Source organism: Bos mutus, chromosome 6, assembly GCF_027580195.1.
Source record: "Bos mutus isolate GX-2022 chromosome 6, NWIPB_WYAK_1.1, whole genome shotgun sequence".
NCBI lineage: Eukaryota > Metazoa > Chordata > Mammalia > Artiodactyla > Bovidae > Bos > Bos mutus.
In genome coordinates, this window is record NC_091622.1 from 26,976,776 (window position 1) to 26,997,598 (window position 20,823).

Here is a 20,823-nt window from a genome sequence, read left to right on the forward strand (position 1 = left end):
AAGATGAAAAGAAAACCCTCAGAATGGGAGAAAATAATTTCAAGTGAAACAACTGACAAAGGATTAATCTCCAAATTATATAAGCAGCTCAATATCAGAAAAATAACTCAATCAAAAAATGGGCAAAAGACATAAACAGACATTTCTCCAAAGACATACAGATGGCCAATAAACACATGAAAAGATGCTCAACATCATTAATTATTGGAGAAATGCAAATCAAAACTACAATGAGGTATCACCTCACACTAGTCAGAATGGTCATCATCAAAGTCTACAAACAATAAATGTTCTAGAGAAGAGGAGAAAAGAGAACCCTCTGGCACTGTTGGGAATTTAAATTGATACAGACACTATGGAGAACAGTAAGGAGATTCCCTTAAAAACTAGGAATAAAACTACTATATGACCCAGTGATTCCGCTACTGGGCATATACCCTGAGAAAACCATGATTGAAAACAACACATGTAACCCACTGTCCACTGCAACACTATTTATAAAAGCTAGGACATGGAAACAGTTGATGTCCATTGACAGATGAATGGATACAGAAGTTGTGGTACATGTATACAGTGAAATATCAGCCATAAAAAAGAACGAATTTGAGTCAATTCTAGTGTTAATCAAACTAGAACCTGTTATACAGAGTGTGGTAAGTCAGAAAGAGAAAAAGAAATATCATATATTAACACATAAATACGGAATTTAGAAAATGGTATTGATGAACCTATTTCCAGGGAAGGAATGGAAACACAGATGTAGAGAACAGACTTTTGGACACAGTCAGGGAAGGAGGGAGTGGGATGAATGGAGAAAGTAGTATCAACATATATGCACTGCTGCTGCTGCTAAGTCACTTCAGTCGTGTCCGACTCTGTGTGACCCCATAGACGGCAGCCCACCAGGCTCTCCTGCCCCAGGGATTCTCCAGGCAAGAACACTGGAGTGGGTTGCCATTTCCTTCTCCAATGCATGAAAGTGAAAAAGTGAAAGTGAAGTCACTCAGTCGTGTCCGACTCTTAGCGACCCCATGGATTGCAGCCTACCAGGCTCCTCCATCCATGGGATTTTCCAGGCAAGAGTGCTGGAGTAGGGTGTTAAATAGATAGGCTGGCACTCTGTGATGATCTACAGAGGTTAGATGTGGGGAGGGGAGCAAGACTCACACAGAAGGGACTTATGTATGATTATGACTGATTTTGTGATTCTGTACAGCAGAAACCAACACAACATTGTAAAGCAATTTTCCTCCCATTAAACATACATTTAAAAATGTAAAAAATATAAACTGAATAATATAAAAATTGAAGCAAATTGAAATTTTCATGGGTGCATCCTGCAGCATATGGGATTTTAGATCCCCAGTAAGGATGGAACCTGTGCCTGTTGCACTGGAAGCTCAGTCATAATCACTGGACTACCAGGGAACCACCACAAATGGATTTTCTATTAAAGCTCTTATAATTAGTGGTGTTGAACATCCTTTCATGTACCTCTTGGCCATCTGTATGTCTTCTTTTTCTTCTTTTTTTTTTTTTTTTTAGGATGATAAGTCCTTTATAAACCTTAAAAATCTGACACTTTAGATCTTGAAACTAGTTTCTTAAAAAGGGGAAAAAGGTAGTGACTTGGTTAGGTGTTCAATATTAAATCTTACTGAATTTGTCTTTAGAGAAATTTCATAGATGGAACAGGCCTTACCCATTTTATACATACACACATGTGTACCACCTTTGCAGTGGTAATACACTATATTGTACACTATACACTATAAACAGCACATTTATAAAGTAGGTAATAGTAAGGAGAAGAAGTAGAGTTGAATATGTAAACCTGTCCCTCTATGTATCTCCAAGTAATCTACCATACCATACTTTCCCTGTTATTCACAGTATCACAGTTAAAATAGGAAGTCTTTAAGAAGGTCCCTGGAGAAGGCAATGGCACCCCACTCCAGTACTCGTGCCTGGAAAATCCCATGGATGGAAGAGCCTAGTAGGCTGCAGTCCATGGGGTCGCTAAGAGTCGGACACGACTGAGCAACTTCACTTTCACTTTTCACTTTCATGAGTTGGAGAAGGAAATGGCAACCCACTCCAGTGTTCTTGCCTGGAGAATCCCAGGGACGGGGGAGCCTGTTGGGCTGCCGTCTATGGGGTTGCACAGAGTCGGACACGACTGAAGCGACACAGTAGCAGCAGCAGCAGCAAGAAGGTCCCACTGACAAAGGCTTTTGGCATAGGGAATATGGTGAATTTGGGGATCGTTTAAGCATGGTGTATTTTAGAGAATTTTGTGATTATAGATAGTAATATATTTCATTTGAAAACTAAGACCTCTGCTGTTTATTTTACAATGTGAAACCAGTAGAGCTTCAGGATACAATCTCTGTGATGCTATTTCATATTTACTCATTCTTACACATTCTTGAGTCCCTTGGACTGCAAGGAGATCCAACCAGTCCATTCTGAAGGAGATCAGCCCTAGGATTTCTTTGGAGGGAATGATGCTAAAGCTGAAACTCTAGTACTTTGGCCACCTCATGCGAAGAGTTGACTTATTGGAAAAGACTCCGATGCTGGGAGGGATTAGGGGCAGGAAGAGAAGGGGACGACAGAGGATGAGATGGCTGGATGGCATCACTGACTCGATGGATATGAGTCTGAGTGAACTCTGGGAGTTTGTGATGGATAGGGAGGCCTGGTGTGCTGCGATTCATGGGGTCGAAAAGAGTTGGACACGACTGAGCGACTGAACTGAACTGAACACATTCTTGAATGCAGTTTTTAAGGAAGAAATTTTGTAGATGAATAGCATGTATTGGGGGAAAGTAGCCATAAAAATCAATGAAATAAGTGGCCAGGCAAAGGCCTCAGTATCACTCAAATGCTAAGATATGATATCTGAGATTATGACATTAAACTATTACATTTCTTTGTGTCATTGAAATAATAATTTTTGTGAAGAATATACAGGCCTGATATTCAGCTTTGCTTTTTGGCCAGTGGACATTTAAATACTTTGGAAGGCAGTAGCCAGAAAACAGCTAGGAAGGTAACTGTGCTTTTGGAAATAACTTAGAATTCTCCTGTTTATCCACAATGATAAATATCTCTTATAGCAGCTCAAATTTCTAGTTAGAAGGAAATTTCCAGGGGAAACAGGTAACTTAAAAACATTATTATTTAAGAAGAAAACAATACCCTCCCCCAGTATATCAGAGGGCATGCTATAATTGCCATTTCAAGAACACTCACTCATCAACGAACTTATTTATAGAAATAAAAGCACTATTAAAATAAAAGCAAAGCCAGGTTAACTTCAAAGCATAAATCATACTATTGGAAAGCCAATCTCTGAGACCACTGTTTGCAGGGAAAGTAGTATGAAGATCATAGATTTGCTAAGCTTCAGTGAGCATCAATGCACAGTCCACATCACTTGCTTTAGTTTGTTCAGGTCTACTAATTGCTCCAAGACTTCTCGTGAATGATCTGTTATTAGAGGGCATCCATGGAAGAGTAATATACATATCTGAGGACAGCAAGTAAGGACAGTTTCTACAGCCTTGTCAGTCAGATTCACACAATGCCCCATATGAATCTCCTCTAATTTCTTGGCACAAGGTCCACTAACAAGTGCAGCCACACCATGGTCAGATACCTGAGTGGCTGGAAAATCAACACTGCAAAAATGCACAGTTTTCTCCTAATGCCTGCAAGAACACATCAGTAATACCTAAGCAGCCTCCTAAGTCAATGATCTTTAACAGCCGGCAATTGAGTGCAAGAGCAAGGACTCCTTCATCAGTGAGATTGCAGCATCTTTTCAAAGAAGCTTCATGCAGGTAAGAACAAGATGAAGCCACAGCTTTTATTCCTTTTGAAGTTATGGAAATTCTGTTTTCTTTTGAGGAATTTCAATTTAATTTCTTCAGTTTTCTACAGTTACATAGGTGCAGGAGAGCAGTATCTGAAATATCACAGCTTTGTAGATCTAGAGTTTGGACTTCAGGATGTAAAATCTCACTTATGTTTGAATCTGTTATCTGCCCCTGCACGCTCATAATTTTGATGAGTCTATCTTTTATGTTGGGTGGCAAAGGCTTAATGTCTGTGATATATCTAGAAATATCCTTCATGAAGCACCAAAGGCATAGATCCGGGAGCTGACTGACCCGCTGAGGGCTGGGCATCGAGGCTGCCCTTCGGAGCCTCTTCCAGGGTCCCGGGGCTGCAGAGATTTAGCCAGAGACCGTCAACTCCCGCCTCCAGCACAATGCGTAGTCCCTCGTGACCTGTATGTCTTCTTTGTATACATGTCTGTTTAGGTCTTCTGCCCAAGAAGACCTATTTGGATTGGGTTGTTTTGATGCTGTTAAGTGTCATGAGCTAATTGTAAATTTTGGAGACTTATCCATTATTGGTCACATCATTTGAAAATATTTTCTACCAATCTGTGGGTTGTCTTTTTATTTTGTTTATTGTTTCCTTTGCTGTGCAAAAGCTTTTGAAATTAGTTCAATTCAGTAGCTCAGTCATGTCCGACTCTTTGTGACCCTATGGACTGCAACACCAGAACTCCCTGTCCATCACCAACTCCTGGAGCTTACTCAAACTCATGTCCATAAGTCAGTGATGCCATACAACCATCTCATCCTCTATCGTCCCCTTCTCCTCCCACCTTGAATCTTTCCCAGCATCAGGGTCTTTTGCAATGAGTCAGTTCTTTGCATCAGGTGGCCAAAGTATTGGAATTTCAGCTTCAACATCAGTCCTTCCAATGAATATTCAGGAGTGATTTCCTTTAGGATGGACTGGTTTGATCTCCTTGCAGTCCAAGGGACTCTCAGGAGTCTTTTCCAATACCACAGTTCAAAAGCATCAATTTTTCAGCACTCAGCTTTCTTTATAGTCCACCTCTCACATCCATACATGACCACTGGAAAAACCATAGCTTTGACTAGGACCTTTGTTGGCAAAGTAATGTCTCTGCTTTTAAATCTAGGTTGGTCATAACTTTTCTTCCAAGGAGCAAGCCTCTTTTAATTTCATGGCTGCAGTCACCATCTACAGTGATTTTGGAGGCCCCCTCCCCACCTCCACAACAGATAAAGCCTACCACTGTTTCCACTGTCCCCATCTATTTGCCATGAAATGATGGGACCAGATGCCATGATCTTAGTTTTCTGAATGTTGAGTATTAAGCCAACTTTTTCACTCTCCTCTTTCACTTTCATCAAGAGGCTCCTTAGTTCTTCACTTTCTGCTATAAGGGTGGTGTTAACTGCACATCTGAGGTTATTGATACTTCTCCCAGCAATCTTGATTCTAGCTTGTGCTTCGTACAGGCCAGCATTTCTCATGATGTTCTCTGCATATAAGTTAAATAAGCAGGGTGACAATATACAGCCTTGATGTACTCCTTTCACAATTTGGAACCAGTCTGTTGTTCCATGTCCAGTTCTAACTGTTGCTTCCTGACCTGAATACAGAGATCTCAAGAGGCAGGTCAGGTATTCTGGCATTCCCATCTCTTTAAAAATTTTCCACAGTTTGTTGTGATCCACACAGTCAAAGGCTTTGGCATAGTCAATTAAGCAGAAGTAGATATTTTTATGTATCTCTCTTGCTTTTTTGATGATCTAACAGATGTTGGCAATTTGATCTCTGGTTCCTCTTCCTTTTCTAAATCCAGCTTGAGCATCTGAAAGTTCATAGTTCATGTACTGTTGAAGCCTGGCTTGGAGAATTTTGAGCAATACTTTACTAGCGTGTGAGATGAGTGCAATTGTGCAGTAGTTTGAGCATTCTTTGCCATTGCCTTTCTTTGGGATTGGAATGAAACTGATCTTTTCCAGTCCTGTGGGCACTGCTGAGTTTTCCAAATTTGCTGGCATATTGAGTGCAGCACTTTCACAGCATCATCTCAGGATTTGAAATAGCTCAACTGGAATTCCATCACATCCGCTAGAGTTTTCATAATGATGCTTCCTAAGGCCCACTTGACTTTGCATTTCAGGATGTCTGCCTCTAGGTGAGTGATCACACCGTCGTGATTATCTGGGTCATGAAGATCTTTTTTGTATAGTTCTGTGTATTCTTGCTACCTCTTGTTAATATCTTCTGCTTCTGTTAGGTCCATAACATTTCTGTTCTTTATTGTGCCCATCTTTGCATGAAATGTTCTCTTGGTATCTCTAGTTTTCTTGGAGAGATCTCTAGGCTTTCCCATTCTATTGTTTTCCTCTATTTCTTTGCACTGATCACTGAGGAAGGCTTTCTTATCTCTCCTTGCTATTCTTTGGAACTCTGCATTCAAATGGTTTTATCTTTGCTTTTCTCCTTTGCTTTTTGCTTCTCTTCTTTCAAGAGCTATTTGTAAGGCCTCCTCAGACAGCCATTTTCCTTTTTTGCATTTCTTTTTCTTGGGGATGGTCTTGATGCCTGTCTCCTGTACAATGTCACAAATCTCTGTCCATAGTTCATCAGGTGCTCTGTCAGATCTCATCCCTTGAAACTATTTGTCATTTCCACTGTATAATTTTAAGGGATTTGATTTATGTTATACCTGAATGGTCTAGTGCTTTTCCATACTTTCTTGGATGTGGGGTATCTCTTCATGGTCGCTCCAGCACCGAACAGCCGCTGCTCTGGCCTTTTAAGAAGATTTCAATGGATGAGTTAGGATGTTTACATCTTTATTTTAGCTCCATCCAATTCAGGCTTGAGTTTAAGTAGATCCCATTTGTTTATTTTTGTTCTATTTGCATTATTCTAGGAGAGCAAGCAAAAAATATATTTCTTCAATTTATGTCAGAGAGAGTGATGCCTATGTTTTCCTCTAGGAGTAACTACAATGAGATATCCCTTTACACTGGCTAGAATGGTTATCATCAAACATCCACAAACAGTAATGTAATGTAAATCGGTATAGCCTCTATGGAGAACAATATAGAGATTCCTTAAATAACTAAAATTAGAGCTACCATATGACCTTACAATCCCACTCCTATGCATATATCTGGAGAAAAACATGATCCAAAAGTATATAAGCACCCCAATGTTCATTGCAGCACTGTTTACAATAGCCAACAAATGGAAGCAACCTAAATTCCTATCAGCAGAGAAACGGATAAAAAAAGATGTAGTACATTTGCACAGTGGAATATTACTCAGCCGCTAAAAAGGATGAAATAATGCCATTTGTAGCAACACAGATGAACCTAGAGACTGTCATACTGAGTGAAGTAAGTCAGACAAAGAAAGAGAAATATTGTATGACATCCCTTATATGTGGAATCTAGAAAGAAATGATAGAAACTAACTTACTAAACAGAAAGGGACTCACAGACTTAGAGGATGAACTTATAGTTGCCTGTACACACCGCTATATTTAAAATGGATAACCAATAAGGACCTACTGTATAGCACATGGAACTCTGCTCAATTAACATCGGCAGCCTGGATGGAAGGGGAGTTTGGGGGAGAATGGATACATGTATATGTGTGCCTGAGTCCCTTTGCCGGTCACTTGAAGCTATCACAACATTTGTTAATCAGCTATACCTCCATACAAAATAAAAACCAAAATTCTAAGAGTACTATTAAAAAAGAACTTAATATCTTACATGAAAATTACATATACCTTCAAAAATACTTCACCCACTGAAGCAACATTGCTCCTTATGAGCACATTCTCTGCAATTTAAAAAGTCCACCAGTTAAAGGTGGGGAGCATGGTTTATTTCAGAAATGAAAACTTAGTCTTTGTTTGAGAGTGCTTAGCCCATGGAAGACTCACCAATACTAAATTGAGAATTTCTTTCTTAAAATTCATTTATATATGAACATATGCTCTAATTCTATACCCTCATTTTTAGGAAAGTAAAGAGATCTATTGGATTCTGATTTTTCTCCAGGGTTCATTTAGTAAGTGCTATCTATAGCTGTTTCTCCCTGTTCCCATTCTAGCACATGGTCAGGAGAGCTGGCTCCCAGACTGTTCATCATTAAAATTATACCTAAGCAATGATAAATTATATTGATGAAATAAGAGAAATGGAATAAATAACAGAAAATATAGGAATCAGAAAAATATGTACATGATTATGTAAGAAAGCAAAAATTTATAGTGACAGCTTGGCAATTCGTGTTTTCCTTATCAATGTTTTGTAATAATATGCACTTCCCTTACAGACATACCATACAACGGCATGCTAGCAGTTTTGCCTAAAGAAAACAAAGTAATGGGCCATGGATTCTTAGAGTATTACTGTTTATAGCGCTAAAATATTTTAAAGTTCTAACACGGGGTAACAATCTTTTATTACAGATTCAAAGTAATGAGTGTAACATTTGTTGTTCAGTCACTAAGTTGTGTCTGTTTGCAACCCCGTGAACTGCAGCACGCCAGGCTTCTCTTTCCTTCACCGTATCCCTAAGTTTGCTCAAACTCATGTCTGTTGAGCCATCCAACCATCTCATCCTCTGCCACCCCCTTCTCCTTTTGCCCTCAATCTTTCCCAACATCAGGGTCATTTACGGTGAGTCAGCTCTTCGCATCAGGTGACCACAGTATTGGAGCTTCAGCATCAGTCCTTCCAATGAATATTCAGGGTTGATTTCCTTTAGGATTGATTGGTTTGATCTCCTTGAGATCAAGAATCCTCTCCAGCACCACAGTTCAAAAGCATCAATTCTTTAGGGCTCAACCTTCTTTATGGTCCTCAAATTAATTTAACTAGCTAACAAAGAGATTACCAGAAATGTATGTTTGTTTAAATTGAAGACTTTAAATAAAAGAGGTATATATTTCTCTATTAGATTTTTTTTATAAATGATCTCTTATAATTTGGAAAACATGATGTGTTAGGAAAGTATTGCTTTTCTTGTTGTATTAGAACTTAACTGGAGCATTTATATGGCTACACATTTTGTTTATGTAACCTGATCAATAATGCTAAATAATTGACATTTATTAAGTTACTGGTTATGTTAAATACTGTAGTGAAATAATTGTAATTTTCATGCAGTAAAGGTCATGTTTATCAACAGTTCTATATAATTAATTTCTATCATTTTTAGGTCAAATTGGCAAGTAGTCAGAATTGTATAAGCTGCCTGCATATGGTTTTTTCTGTTTGGATTATCCTTAATACTTGGGAAGTAATGGCAATAAGTAATACTTCTAAACTGTTTAATCATTTTTATTTTAAATAATGGTTATTTTTTCATGTATGCTGCTGCTGCTGCTAAGTCGCTTCAGTTGTGTCCGACTCTGTGCGACCCCATAGATGGCAGCCCACCAGGCTCCCACGTCCCTGGGATTCTCCAGGCAAGAACACTGGAGTGGTTTGCCATTTCCTTCTCCAATGCATGAAAGGGAAAAGGGAAAGTGACACGACTCTTAGCAACCCCATGGACTGCAGCCTACTAGACTCCTCTGTCCATGGGATTTTCCAGGCAAGAGTACTGGAGTGGGGTGCCAGTGCCTTCTCTGTTTTCCTGTATAACTCATCTTAAATAATGCTTCTTTTATCCTATGTAAAACAATGACAAGAACTCCTGCTTTTAAAAAAAAATGGACTTAAACATGAGAAATTTATTTTTCTTAGCATTTTAATATAAATGTTGCTTTCTTCTCTCTCATGGAGTCATGAATTTCTAGCTAAGCTATAGAGCAGAAAAACAAACAACTTTTAAAAATATATTTGGCAGACAAAATTAATGCCCCATTGTGAGTCTCACCTTTGAAGAAAGTCAAAGAACAACCAAGGTACATTTGTAAGGAATTATTAGATAAGAGAAATGATTCACACACTGCTGGGATACACATACGGCTCTATGGGAACTTCCTTCAGAGTTAGAATGCTCCTAAGAGAGTGCATGAAACTGTACAGATATCTGTACAAGCATAAAGGGTATGTGTATGTCTTGGCAACAGAAAGATCATTTTTACCCTAACCTAATGTTTTGTTTTTACCTTCCAGATTATGCAGTATATTTCATATAACCAAGGCAGTGCAGTAATTCTCTGGTTTAAGCTTTTTCATGCAACAAAGCTTACTTTTTTTTTTTTTTCTTTTTTTTGTTCTAGCAGCAGGAAACATTTGACTGAAAAGCAAATCACAATCTTTTGAGACTAGGTGCATGCTGTGTAATTTTGAGTTCAGCATGTGTTTTGGGGAGGTGTGTTTAATAATTTTTTTTTCCTGAGGCAGTTTTATTTTGTCTGCCTGGAGATACAAAGACATTCTGTTCAACTGTTAAAGCTCTGTATTAGTATAAGCAACAGCTTTAAAATCAAGAAAAAAATTGCAAATTATTTTTAGATTTCTGTTTACAATATATTCTGATTGAGAACACTTTCCTCCTTTTGGGGCATACAAGTAGGGTTTGGAAGACATTTTCATATTTAGGGTAATAAAAGTAGAAAATGACAGTACTGAAAAAAATTGCCTTTATAAATATTTGTCATGTATAAAACACATTTGGTCCCTTTCTGATTTTTTAACATATATATATGTAAATCATTTTCAAGTATTTATTTAATGTGTTCATGAAGTCTTCAGAGAGAATACAAAATAGTTCTCTTGTCTCTTAAGAGTGAAACTTAAAAAAAGACCTTGCAAGTATTCAGGCTCATGTGGACAATAGCTACTTATTGATATAAATTACTTCATCTTTTTTTTTTAACCAAACTCCTCAGATAGAATTCAATGAAATTTGAAATTTTGTTCCTTATATTGTTCCTTGGTTTTTTTTTTTTTTTGTCCTAAACAACTTTTTTCTCAAACATTTAATGTATATAGCTTTATTGCTGGGAGTGAGTTTCTTTGAACATTGTAAATACAAAAAATATATAGTTTTTACCTACATTTACATTGTTTTTGAAATATAAATTATTCTCTTGAAACTGACTCCATTTCTGTCACTCCAAGGAATGAGATAGGATTGTGTATCAGGTTTTACGCCATAGTTTAGAACTAAAAAAAAAAAAAAAATGCTGGCAGAAAGTGTAGAGTCTGCCCTTCTAGGTGAAAACACAGTACAGTTGTAAAAGATGTCCTATTTCCCTGCACAGAGGCAGAGGTGCTGCCACAGTGCCTAACACACTCTAACAACGTATTAGAATGCTTTAGTAAGACATGTACAAAGTTTCAGATAAATAACATCAAATGTGACTTCAGTTACATAACAAATCACTGTCCATAGGCATTAGTTTCTATAAAAATCCCCCAGTCAGTAATGTGTTAACAGACATAAATAGAAAAATCAACAGTAACACAATAAAAGTAGGGTACTTGACTACTCCATTTACATCATTGGGCAGATTATCCAGATAGAAAATCAATAAGGAAACACAAGTCTTCAGTGACACATTAGACCAAATAAATTTAATAATATATAAAACATTCAACCTGAAAGATTCAGACTATGTGCACATTCTTTTCATGTACACATGGAACATTCTCTGAGATAGATTACATTCTAGACCACAAAACAAGCCTCAATATGTCAAGTATCTCTTCTGAACACAATGTTATAAGACTAGAAATTAACTGTAAGGATAAAACTGCAAACACACAAATATATGGAGGCTAAAAAGTATGCTACTAAACCACCAATGGATCACTGAATAAATAAGATAGGAATACAAAAAATATCTAGATACAAAAATGATTGTCCAAAACCTATGGGACACAGAAAAAGCAATTCTAAGAGGGAAGTTTCTAGCAATACAAGATTACCTCTGAAAACAATAGAAAAAAAAAATCAAATAAACCTAACTTATCCCTAAAGCAACTAGAGAAAGGAGACAAAACCCAAAGTTAGTAGAAGGTAAGAAGTCATAAAGATCAGAGCAGAAATAAATGAAATTGACTAAAAAAGATAGAAAAGAAACTAAAATCTGATTCTTTGAAAAGATAAAATTGATAAAATATTTAGCCAGACTCAAGAAAAAAAGGAGAGGGTCTAAATCAATCAATCAGAAATGAAAAAGGAGAACTTATAACTGAAATCACGGAAACACAAATGATTTTAAGACACTACTACAAGCCGCAATATGCCAATAGAATGGACAACCAGGAAGAAATGGGCAAACTCTTGGAAAGGTGCAGACAGAACCAGGAAAAAACAGAAAATATAAATGGGCCAATTAAAACTACTAAAATTGAATTTGTGATTTAAAACAACTCCCAACAAAAGTTCAGGACAAGGTGGCTTCACAGGTAAATTCTATCAAATATTTAGAGACTATTTAACACCTATACTCCTGAAAATTCTTCCAAAACTTGCAAAGGAAGGAGAACTTCCAAACTCATTCTATGATACTGCCATCACCCTAACACCAAAAGCAGACAAAGATACCATAAAATAAAATTACAGGTTAGTATCACTGTTGAATATGATAACAAAATTGTCAACAAAATAGTCAGCAAAATACTAGCAAACCAAATCCAACAATATATTAAAAGGATCGTGCACCATGACCAAGTGGGATGTATCCTAGGGATGCTGGAAAATTTCAATATCTACAAATCAATGAGTATAATACACCACATTAACAAACTGAAGCAAAAAATATCAGTAGATTCAGAAAAAGATTTTGATAAAATTCAACATCCATTTCAGATAAAAAGTCTCCAGAAAGTGGACGTAGAAGGAACATACCTCAACATAAAGGCCATATATGACAAACCCAAGCTAACATAGTACTCAAGAGTTAAAAGCTGAAAGCATTCCCTCTAAGATCAAGAACAAGACAAGTTTGCCCACTCTTTCCACTTTTACCCAACATAATTTTGGAAGTCCTAATCACAGCAATCAGAGAAGAAGAAATAAAAGGAATCCAAACTGGAAATGAAGAATTAAAGCTGTCACTTTTCCAGATGACATGGTATTATACATAGGAAATCCTAAAATTGCTACCAGAAAACTACTGGTATTATATCAATATCAGTAAAGGCAGTAAAGTTTCAGGGTACTAATTTACAGAAATTGGTTGCATTTCTTTACATTAACAATGAGAGATCAAAAGGAAAAACTGGGGAAACCATCATACTAAAAGAATAAAATACCTCAGAGTAAACCTACCTAAGAAGCTAAAAGATCTGTATTCCAAAAACTGTGACACTGATCGAAAAAAAGCAGATGACGTAAAGAGAAGGAAAGATATACTGTGCTCTTGGATTGGAAAAATCAATGTTGTCCAATGACCATGTCACTCAAAGCAATCCACAGATTCAATACAATCCTTATAAAATTATCAATGCCATTTTTCACAGAACTAGAACAACAACAAAAGATTATGTTTGTGTGGAAACACAAAAGGTCTCAAATAGCCAAAACAATTTTGTGAAAGAAGAATAAAGCTGAAAAAATCAGACTCCTGGTAAGTTAGACTATACTACAAAGCTGCACTAATAAAAATGGCACGGTACTGGCACAAAACAGACACATAGATCAATGGAACAGATTAGAAAGCCCAGAAATAAGCCCATGCACTTACAGTCAATTAATCAATATCAAAGGAGGCAAGAATATGCAATGGAGGAAAGGCAGTCTGTTCAATATGTGGCACTCAGAAAACTGGACAGCCACATGCAAAATAATGAAATCAGAGCAGTCTCTAATACCATATACAAAAATAAACCCAAAATGGATTATACATTTAAATCTAAGAACAGAAGTTATAAAACACCTAAAGGAAAACATAGGCAGAACACCCTGCCATCTGACATAAATCACAGCAATATTGGGGCAGATCTGTCTCCTAAAGTAATGGAAATAAAAGCAAAAATAAACAAATAGGACCAAATTAACTGAAAAGCTTTCACATAGCAAAGGAAGCCATAAACAAAGCCAAATATAACCTATGGAATGACAGAAAATATTTGCAAATGATGCCAATGACAATGGCTTAATTTCCAAAATACATAAACAGCTCATATAATTCAACAACTAAAAGCAACCCAATCAAAGGATGGGCAGAAAACCTAAAAAGACATTTCTCATCATCAAAAAGTCTACAAATAGTAAATGCTGTAGAAAATGTGGAGAAAAGGAAACTCTTCTACAGTGTTTTTGGGAATGTAAACTTGTGCAGCCATTTTGGAGAACAGTATGGGGGTTACTTTAAAAACTAAAAATAGAGTTACCATATGATCGAGCAATCTCACTCCTGGGGATATATCCAGAAAAGACAAAAACTCTAATTCAAAAAGATATATGCACCCCAGTATTCATAGCAGCACTCTCTACGATAATCTAGACATGGAAGCAACCTCAGTGTTCACTGAAGATGAATGGATATAGAAAAAGTGGCACATATACAATGAAGTATTACTAAGCTATAAAAAAAAAGAAGGAAATAATGCCATTTGCATCTATATAGGTGGGCATAGAGATTATCATATTAAATAAATCAAACAGAGAAAGACAAATATCATATCATTTATATGAAATCTTAAAAAATGATACAAAATAGTATTTACAAAAGAGAGACTCACAGATATAAAAAAGCAACTTATGGTTACCAGTAGGGGGAAGAGAGAGGAAGGATAAATTAGGAGTTTGGAGAAGAGCAAATGACCAATGACCATAAGATATTCAAAGTCTTTAACAGTGAAATATGAATCAAAACAATGGGCCCACTACTGTCTTTACAATATGTTTGGCCCAAGTAGGGAACAATCAAAATATCTAGTATTACAGCATTTTTGGAGAAACCGTATTTATTTGCCCTACCAGATTCCAATTTTAGAAAACATCCTTAAAAAATAATTATATAAAGATTTATTTCTAAACATGGCTATTCAATATTTTTGTAGGCAACAAACTCAAATTTCATGTCTATCTATAGCAATCTCATGTCTTATCATTTATCTGAATAAATGATAGAAGTATCTATACTACAACTATGACAAAATAGAAAATGAATAGTGAATTGATGCTGTATTAATTGTCTTATAGAGATATCATAATACATTAAGTAAACAAGCAATTAAAATTTGTTATGTAATGCCATATGTTATGAGAAATCCGTATGTGCATAATTTGTTTCAGCAAAGAGAAAATTATGGATGGATCCACATGGAAAAGTTATTTGTTACCTGCTGGGAAAGGGTTAGTTGTTTTTACCTTTAAAAAATACAATTTATTAAAAAACTTTGATATCATAAGAGGGAAATTCATGATAGATATTAATTGAGCCTTTTCTTTGAAACTCAAAGTCTTCTGATCCACTGGTGAGACTTTCTCCTCTTTAAACATGTTCCAAGTTTCTGGTGTACCAAAAGGAAGGGTGGTAGGAAAAGTTTGTCTTACATGAAAGTAATAAGAAAGTATATTGAAAAAAATCTAAAGATAATAATCACACCCACTAAAAGTTAGTTGGATTTTTATTATCACTATGAACTGGCGATTCTAAATAACATCAGTGATACTGCCTCTCCCTGCCAGAGTGTCCACTATCACCCTCCCTCCACAATTTTTCCATTTTCCACTTTTAGTTAAGAAATTAATGTAATATTATATGTCAATTATATGTAAATAGAAAAATAAATTCTAGGTAACTAATTACCAAACCTGTAACTTCTCTCATATCTCAATTTTAGACTTTTATCTACTTAATTCTTTGCCATTAACAAAGAATGTGTGTGTGCCTTTGTGTGTTTGTAGCACATATTGAGGGTTTTTTTGGTGTATATATATATATATATGTACGTATATATATATGTGTGTGTATGCTCTGGGAGTGGCAGTAAGTATTATAAACAGCATTTTTCTTTTGTTAAGTCTACTTTCATCACAATAGAAATATATATTCATAAAAATGAAATATTCAAGAAAGTTAATAGAATGTTGAATTCTATCTCAAAAAGGACAACCAATGTTAAACCCCTGGTGTATATCATTCAATAAGCAGATATTTCTTCCTTCTGATCTTTTTAGATTAAACATAAACAAATTGAACCATTTCAAAATTCAGTTACATGGTTTTCTAAATGTTAAATAGGCATTATCCTCTATTGTGCTATTTATCAAATTATGTAACTTGACTTCATATGTATTCCAAATAGCCTGAGTTTCATACATGGTACATACACTCAATATATAAACGTAAGTATTCTCCAATAAGCCAGTTTGAAATTTTGCATGATGCATATTTTATGCATATCTAATTTGAGAGTTCAAAAGGAAGAAAGAAATCTTTTATTTACCAGTTAGATCTGCTTGCCTTATAAAAGTTGGTTTTGCATTATATGTGAAACTGAAGAAATAACAGTGCTTAGATAAATCAATAAACACTCAGAAAATGTTTTCTACAAATTCAAGAGGTATTCTATTTACAGTATTAAGCCTTAACTGCTATGAACCTCTTCTTGGAATATTAGTTTTCATTTTTTCCCCAACAGTGAAACACTATCTTAAAATTACTTTTTTAATAAGTCAAATAGGGTAAACAGATACAACTGCAATTGTTACAGGGAATGGTTGGGTGGCTACCCTGCCCTGCTTGCTACTACTTTTTTCCCTAGACCCACATCCAAGAGAGTCCCTGAGGCACGTTCTCAGAATCTCTGTGGGTCTCCTGGGCAGTATTTTAGTGTTTTACTGTGGATTCCTTTCTATTGCCATAGAAAGGAATCACTTCAGTGACCTGTATAATTCTGAAGATTGTTTGAAAAACATTGAAATAATACAAATAACATATTCTTTTTAATAATGTGACTATTCCTATTTCCTTTTATTGTTCCAACTAGAGACTATGGTCAGGAGACACTTGTGGTTAGGAAACACAGATAAATCAGACTAAAGTTTAGACTTTGTGATACAATATATTCTACATGATATAATTGTTGTTGTTGTTTAGTCACGAAGTCATGTCTGACTCTACGACCCTATAGACTATAGCCCACCAGTCTCCTGTGTCCATGGGATTTCCTAGGCAAGAATACTGGAGTGGGTTGCCATTTCCTTCTCCAGGAGATCGTCCCAACCCAGGGATTGAAACTGTGGCTCCTGCATTGGCAGGTGGATTCTTACTGCTGAGCCACTGGAGAAGCCCATGCTGCTGCTGCTGCTAAGTCACATCAGTTGTGTCCGACTCCGTGCGAACTACCAGGCTCCGCCATCCCTGGGATTCTCCAGGCAAGAACACTGGAGTGGGTTGTCATTTCCTTCTTCAATGCATGAATGAGAAAAATTAAAGTGAAGTCGCTCAGTCATGTCTGACTCAGGGACCCCATGGACTGCAGCGCACCAGGCTCCTCCATCCATGGGATTTTCCAGGCAGGAGTACTGAAGTGGGTTGCCATTGCCTTCTCTGGAGAAGCCCATAATAGTGTATAAAAATTCTATAAAGATGCATTTTGTATCATATATCATATATTTTAAGAATTACCTTTCCTAATGTACACTGATGGACTATAAAGAAAGCTGAGTGCCGAAGAAATGATGCTTTTGAATTGTGGTGTCGGAGAAGACTCTTGAGAGTCCCTTGGGCTGCAAGGAGATCCAACCAGTCCTGGGTGTTCATTGGAAGGACTGATGCTGAGGCTGAAACTCCAATACTTCGGCCACCTCATGTGAAGAACTGACTCATTAGAAAAGACCCTGATGCTGGGAGGAATTGGCGGCAGGAAGAGAAGGGGATGACAGAGGATGAGATGGTTGGATGGCATCACCGACTCAATGGACAGGGGTTTGAATAAGCTCCAGGCCAGGAGGTGGTGATGGACAGGGAAGCCTGGGGTGCTGCAGTCCATGGGGTTGCAAAGAGTTGGACATGACTGAGCTACTGAACTGAACTGAATGTACACTGAAAAATACTATTATATTTAAAACATATGAAGTTCTTTGTAAAATTATGGAATTTTTCCTCATTATAAATCACAGAATATTTGATGAAAAACTTTGACAAAGCAGCACATATCAGCAAAGCAAATATGTGTCAGATCTCAATCAGGTGTTTTGTGCAATTGCATAGTTCCCATTAAAGAGTTCACCCACATTAATTCCCTAATCTTATTGCTTCCATTTAAAAAAAAAAAATTATTGTTAATTCTCTGTCTCCTGAGAGACAACTTGAATCCAAATCACAAAATAATTGTCTCAAACTTTAAGTTTGTTTTATAAAATGAAAACATGAAAGCTCCCATAATCATAGCTTATTAAATATAGTGGTTCTACTCACATGTTAATTTCCACTTCTTTATAATCATAGCTTTTAGAAATGACGCATGCTCAAAGTATTCTCCTTGTCTGTTCATTTGGTTACTGGTCCTATAAATTCTGTCTGATCATTCCCTCACAATGCCCTAGCCAGGACATAAAAGGAGGCAAGGAATAACAAAACCTTTTCTAGGCACTTGCACTCCATCACCTTCCTGAGTTCCTGACAAAGGTTTCTGTCTCAGTATTTTAGCTTCTGTACTCTCTATGTGTATATTTCTCCAGTCTTCTTTTTGGCTATTTAAGCTTGGTCTTTTGATTTGGTTTGGCCTCTTTTTTTTGTCTTCTTTGTAGTCATGGGCTAGAAACAACTAATTTTATCCCTCCCATCCTGTGAGTGATAGACTCAAATGGGCGGCTGGCTGCCTCCTACCTTCATTGTTCTAGCTCTCCCTCAGACATCTCAGACCCCAGACGTCTAGAACTAAGCTTAGTATCTTTCTCTTTGACTCTGCTCTCCCACTATACCTTCTTTAATGGTGAGCTATAGCAACATCGCACCACTTTTGACCTTTTCCTGTACATCCCTACCGTATTTAACTGGAGAACTCACCCAGTGTTTCCAATGAATCACCAACTCTCTATTCCAGATGTTACTATTGAATATCTTGATTCAGTAATATAATTTCAGGTTTTATTTCATTTTATTCAAAAAGTAGTAAAAAAAATGACTACAGCAATTCCAAATCCAAATTCTTCAAAGTACACTCAGTTTTTACTATAAGGTATTAAGACATATTTTTAAAAAATTATGAACATTATTGGGTTGTTATTATAGATAACTGAGCACTCTGTTAAGCCAGTAAGTGGGCAAATTTTAATACTACATGGATTTTATTATTGTATATATATATATATATATATTTATTTATTTTAAAAAATGCTTCTTGACATGTGGGTATATTTCCAATCTTAGTTTTTTCTGACCCATATTTTCTAGAAAAGTAGCAACACATTTAACTGTCTGACCAAAATACCATAAAGTTTTGAATGTACTAAACTGTGGTTGTATGTGTTTTTTGTTTTAGTTTTGCTGTCAGTTCAGTTCAGTTGCTCAGTCGTGTCCAACTCTGCAACCCCATGGACTGCAGCAAGAGAAGCTAGATGATAGAGAGAAAGGAGTTTACAATTTGTAGTCATCTGTGAGAAATCTGAAAGCAGATTGACTAATCAAATACATTTCTCAAATATCTTTTTCTTTATTTTCCAGTTCCACTGCACAGGCCAAATTATTGCAAGACTATTTGACACGGAGCAAGAACTTTCTTTGCCTAAAGGGAAGGAAATGGGATTCAGCTGAAACCTGGGAGGTGGGGGGCGGGGGGTGTGGTGGGGAGTAGGTTTGCTGCTCTATAGTGTTTATAGGGCAAAGAAAGAAATTTAGTACTTTAGGGATCAGGTTTATCATGACTGCCTCCAGAGAAACTTTGAACTATTTATTACCACTTTAAAATATCTTTTCTAAAAAGCTCAAAGCCTCCAGACAGAACTTTATGTAGAAGTGCATGTTATATATTTAGGAATTTAAGGGAGAGAATGTGCACAGCATGGAAGGAGAAAAGACTGAAAATGTTAAATCACTTTTCCTTATTACTTTCAAATTTTAATAAGACAATATACATTTGTCATATCACATATTTTTAAATAAATCATTAAATGAGGAAAAATGTGTAACAAATATTTTATGCACTAATTTATTAACATCATAAACATTTATTTCTTTTAGCTTTCATTGTTTATACAGGACATTGATGGTAGGCTGTTAAAGTATAATTTAGTCACAGGATTTAGTTTTAAGAGGATATATAGTAACATCCTTTAAATATGCTGCTGCTGCTGCTAAGTCACTTCAGTTGTGTCCGACTCTGTGTGACCCCATAGACGTCAGCCCAGCAGGCCCTCCCTTAAATATGCTAGTGTATCTTTTTCCTATCACCTTACTTTCTTCTATTAGAGACATTACAGTCTACAGTTTTCCAGAGAGAAGCCTTATCAAGTAGAGAATCCATTCTTACTGCAGTATACAGAGTTCTATCTTAAAAAGAAAAAAAAAGCCAAAGTAGTTTCAATAAACTTCATCAACCATATTCTTATTTAAGTCATAGGATGACTTTTACTTATTGTCTGGCTCCTGGCAGTGTTCCTTGATCACAATTTAATTATTTTGCATTTGTCTACTGAGTTTACAAACATTTCCTGAACTCAGTCATCAAAATGGTTTAAATTTTTAACCTATTTACCAGCTTTCTCATTTTTTCCTCTCCAATTTACATTTTTAATATAATTGCTTAACAGACTAGTGTCCTTTCCATAGGTTTCAAAAATTACTTTTTTATTAATATGCTTTATGGTTCATATACCATACTATATGACTGTAAAATGAGTTTTTGAATATATTATACATGTAATTTATTTTTAAGTGGAAAACATCTTTTGGGGAATCATCATCTGGTGAGGCTCTTCTGCTTTTGTCATTAGTACTGGAATTCTTTTCTGTATAAATAAAAGAAGAGTAATTACAATATATAATTAAGAATTTGCATGCTTTTATCCAATTTAAAATATTTAATATTCTTTTAA

General features: G+C 36.1%; 1 protein-coding gene and 1 pseudogene across 1 annotated transcript in view; one reads left to right on the top strand and one right to left on the bottom strand.

Annotated features, from left to right (window-relative positions):
• The window catches only part of STPG2 (sperm tail PG-rich repeat containing 2), a 629,653-nt gene that overhangs the window by 565,337 nt on the left and 43,493 nt on the right, over positions 1-20,823 (top strand). The gene's annotated exons all lie outside the window — the stretch shown is intronic.
• LOC102287413 (protein AMN1 homolog pseudogene) lies at positions 3,422-4,196 on the bottom strand (annotated as a pseudogene).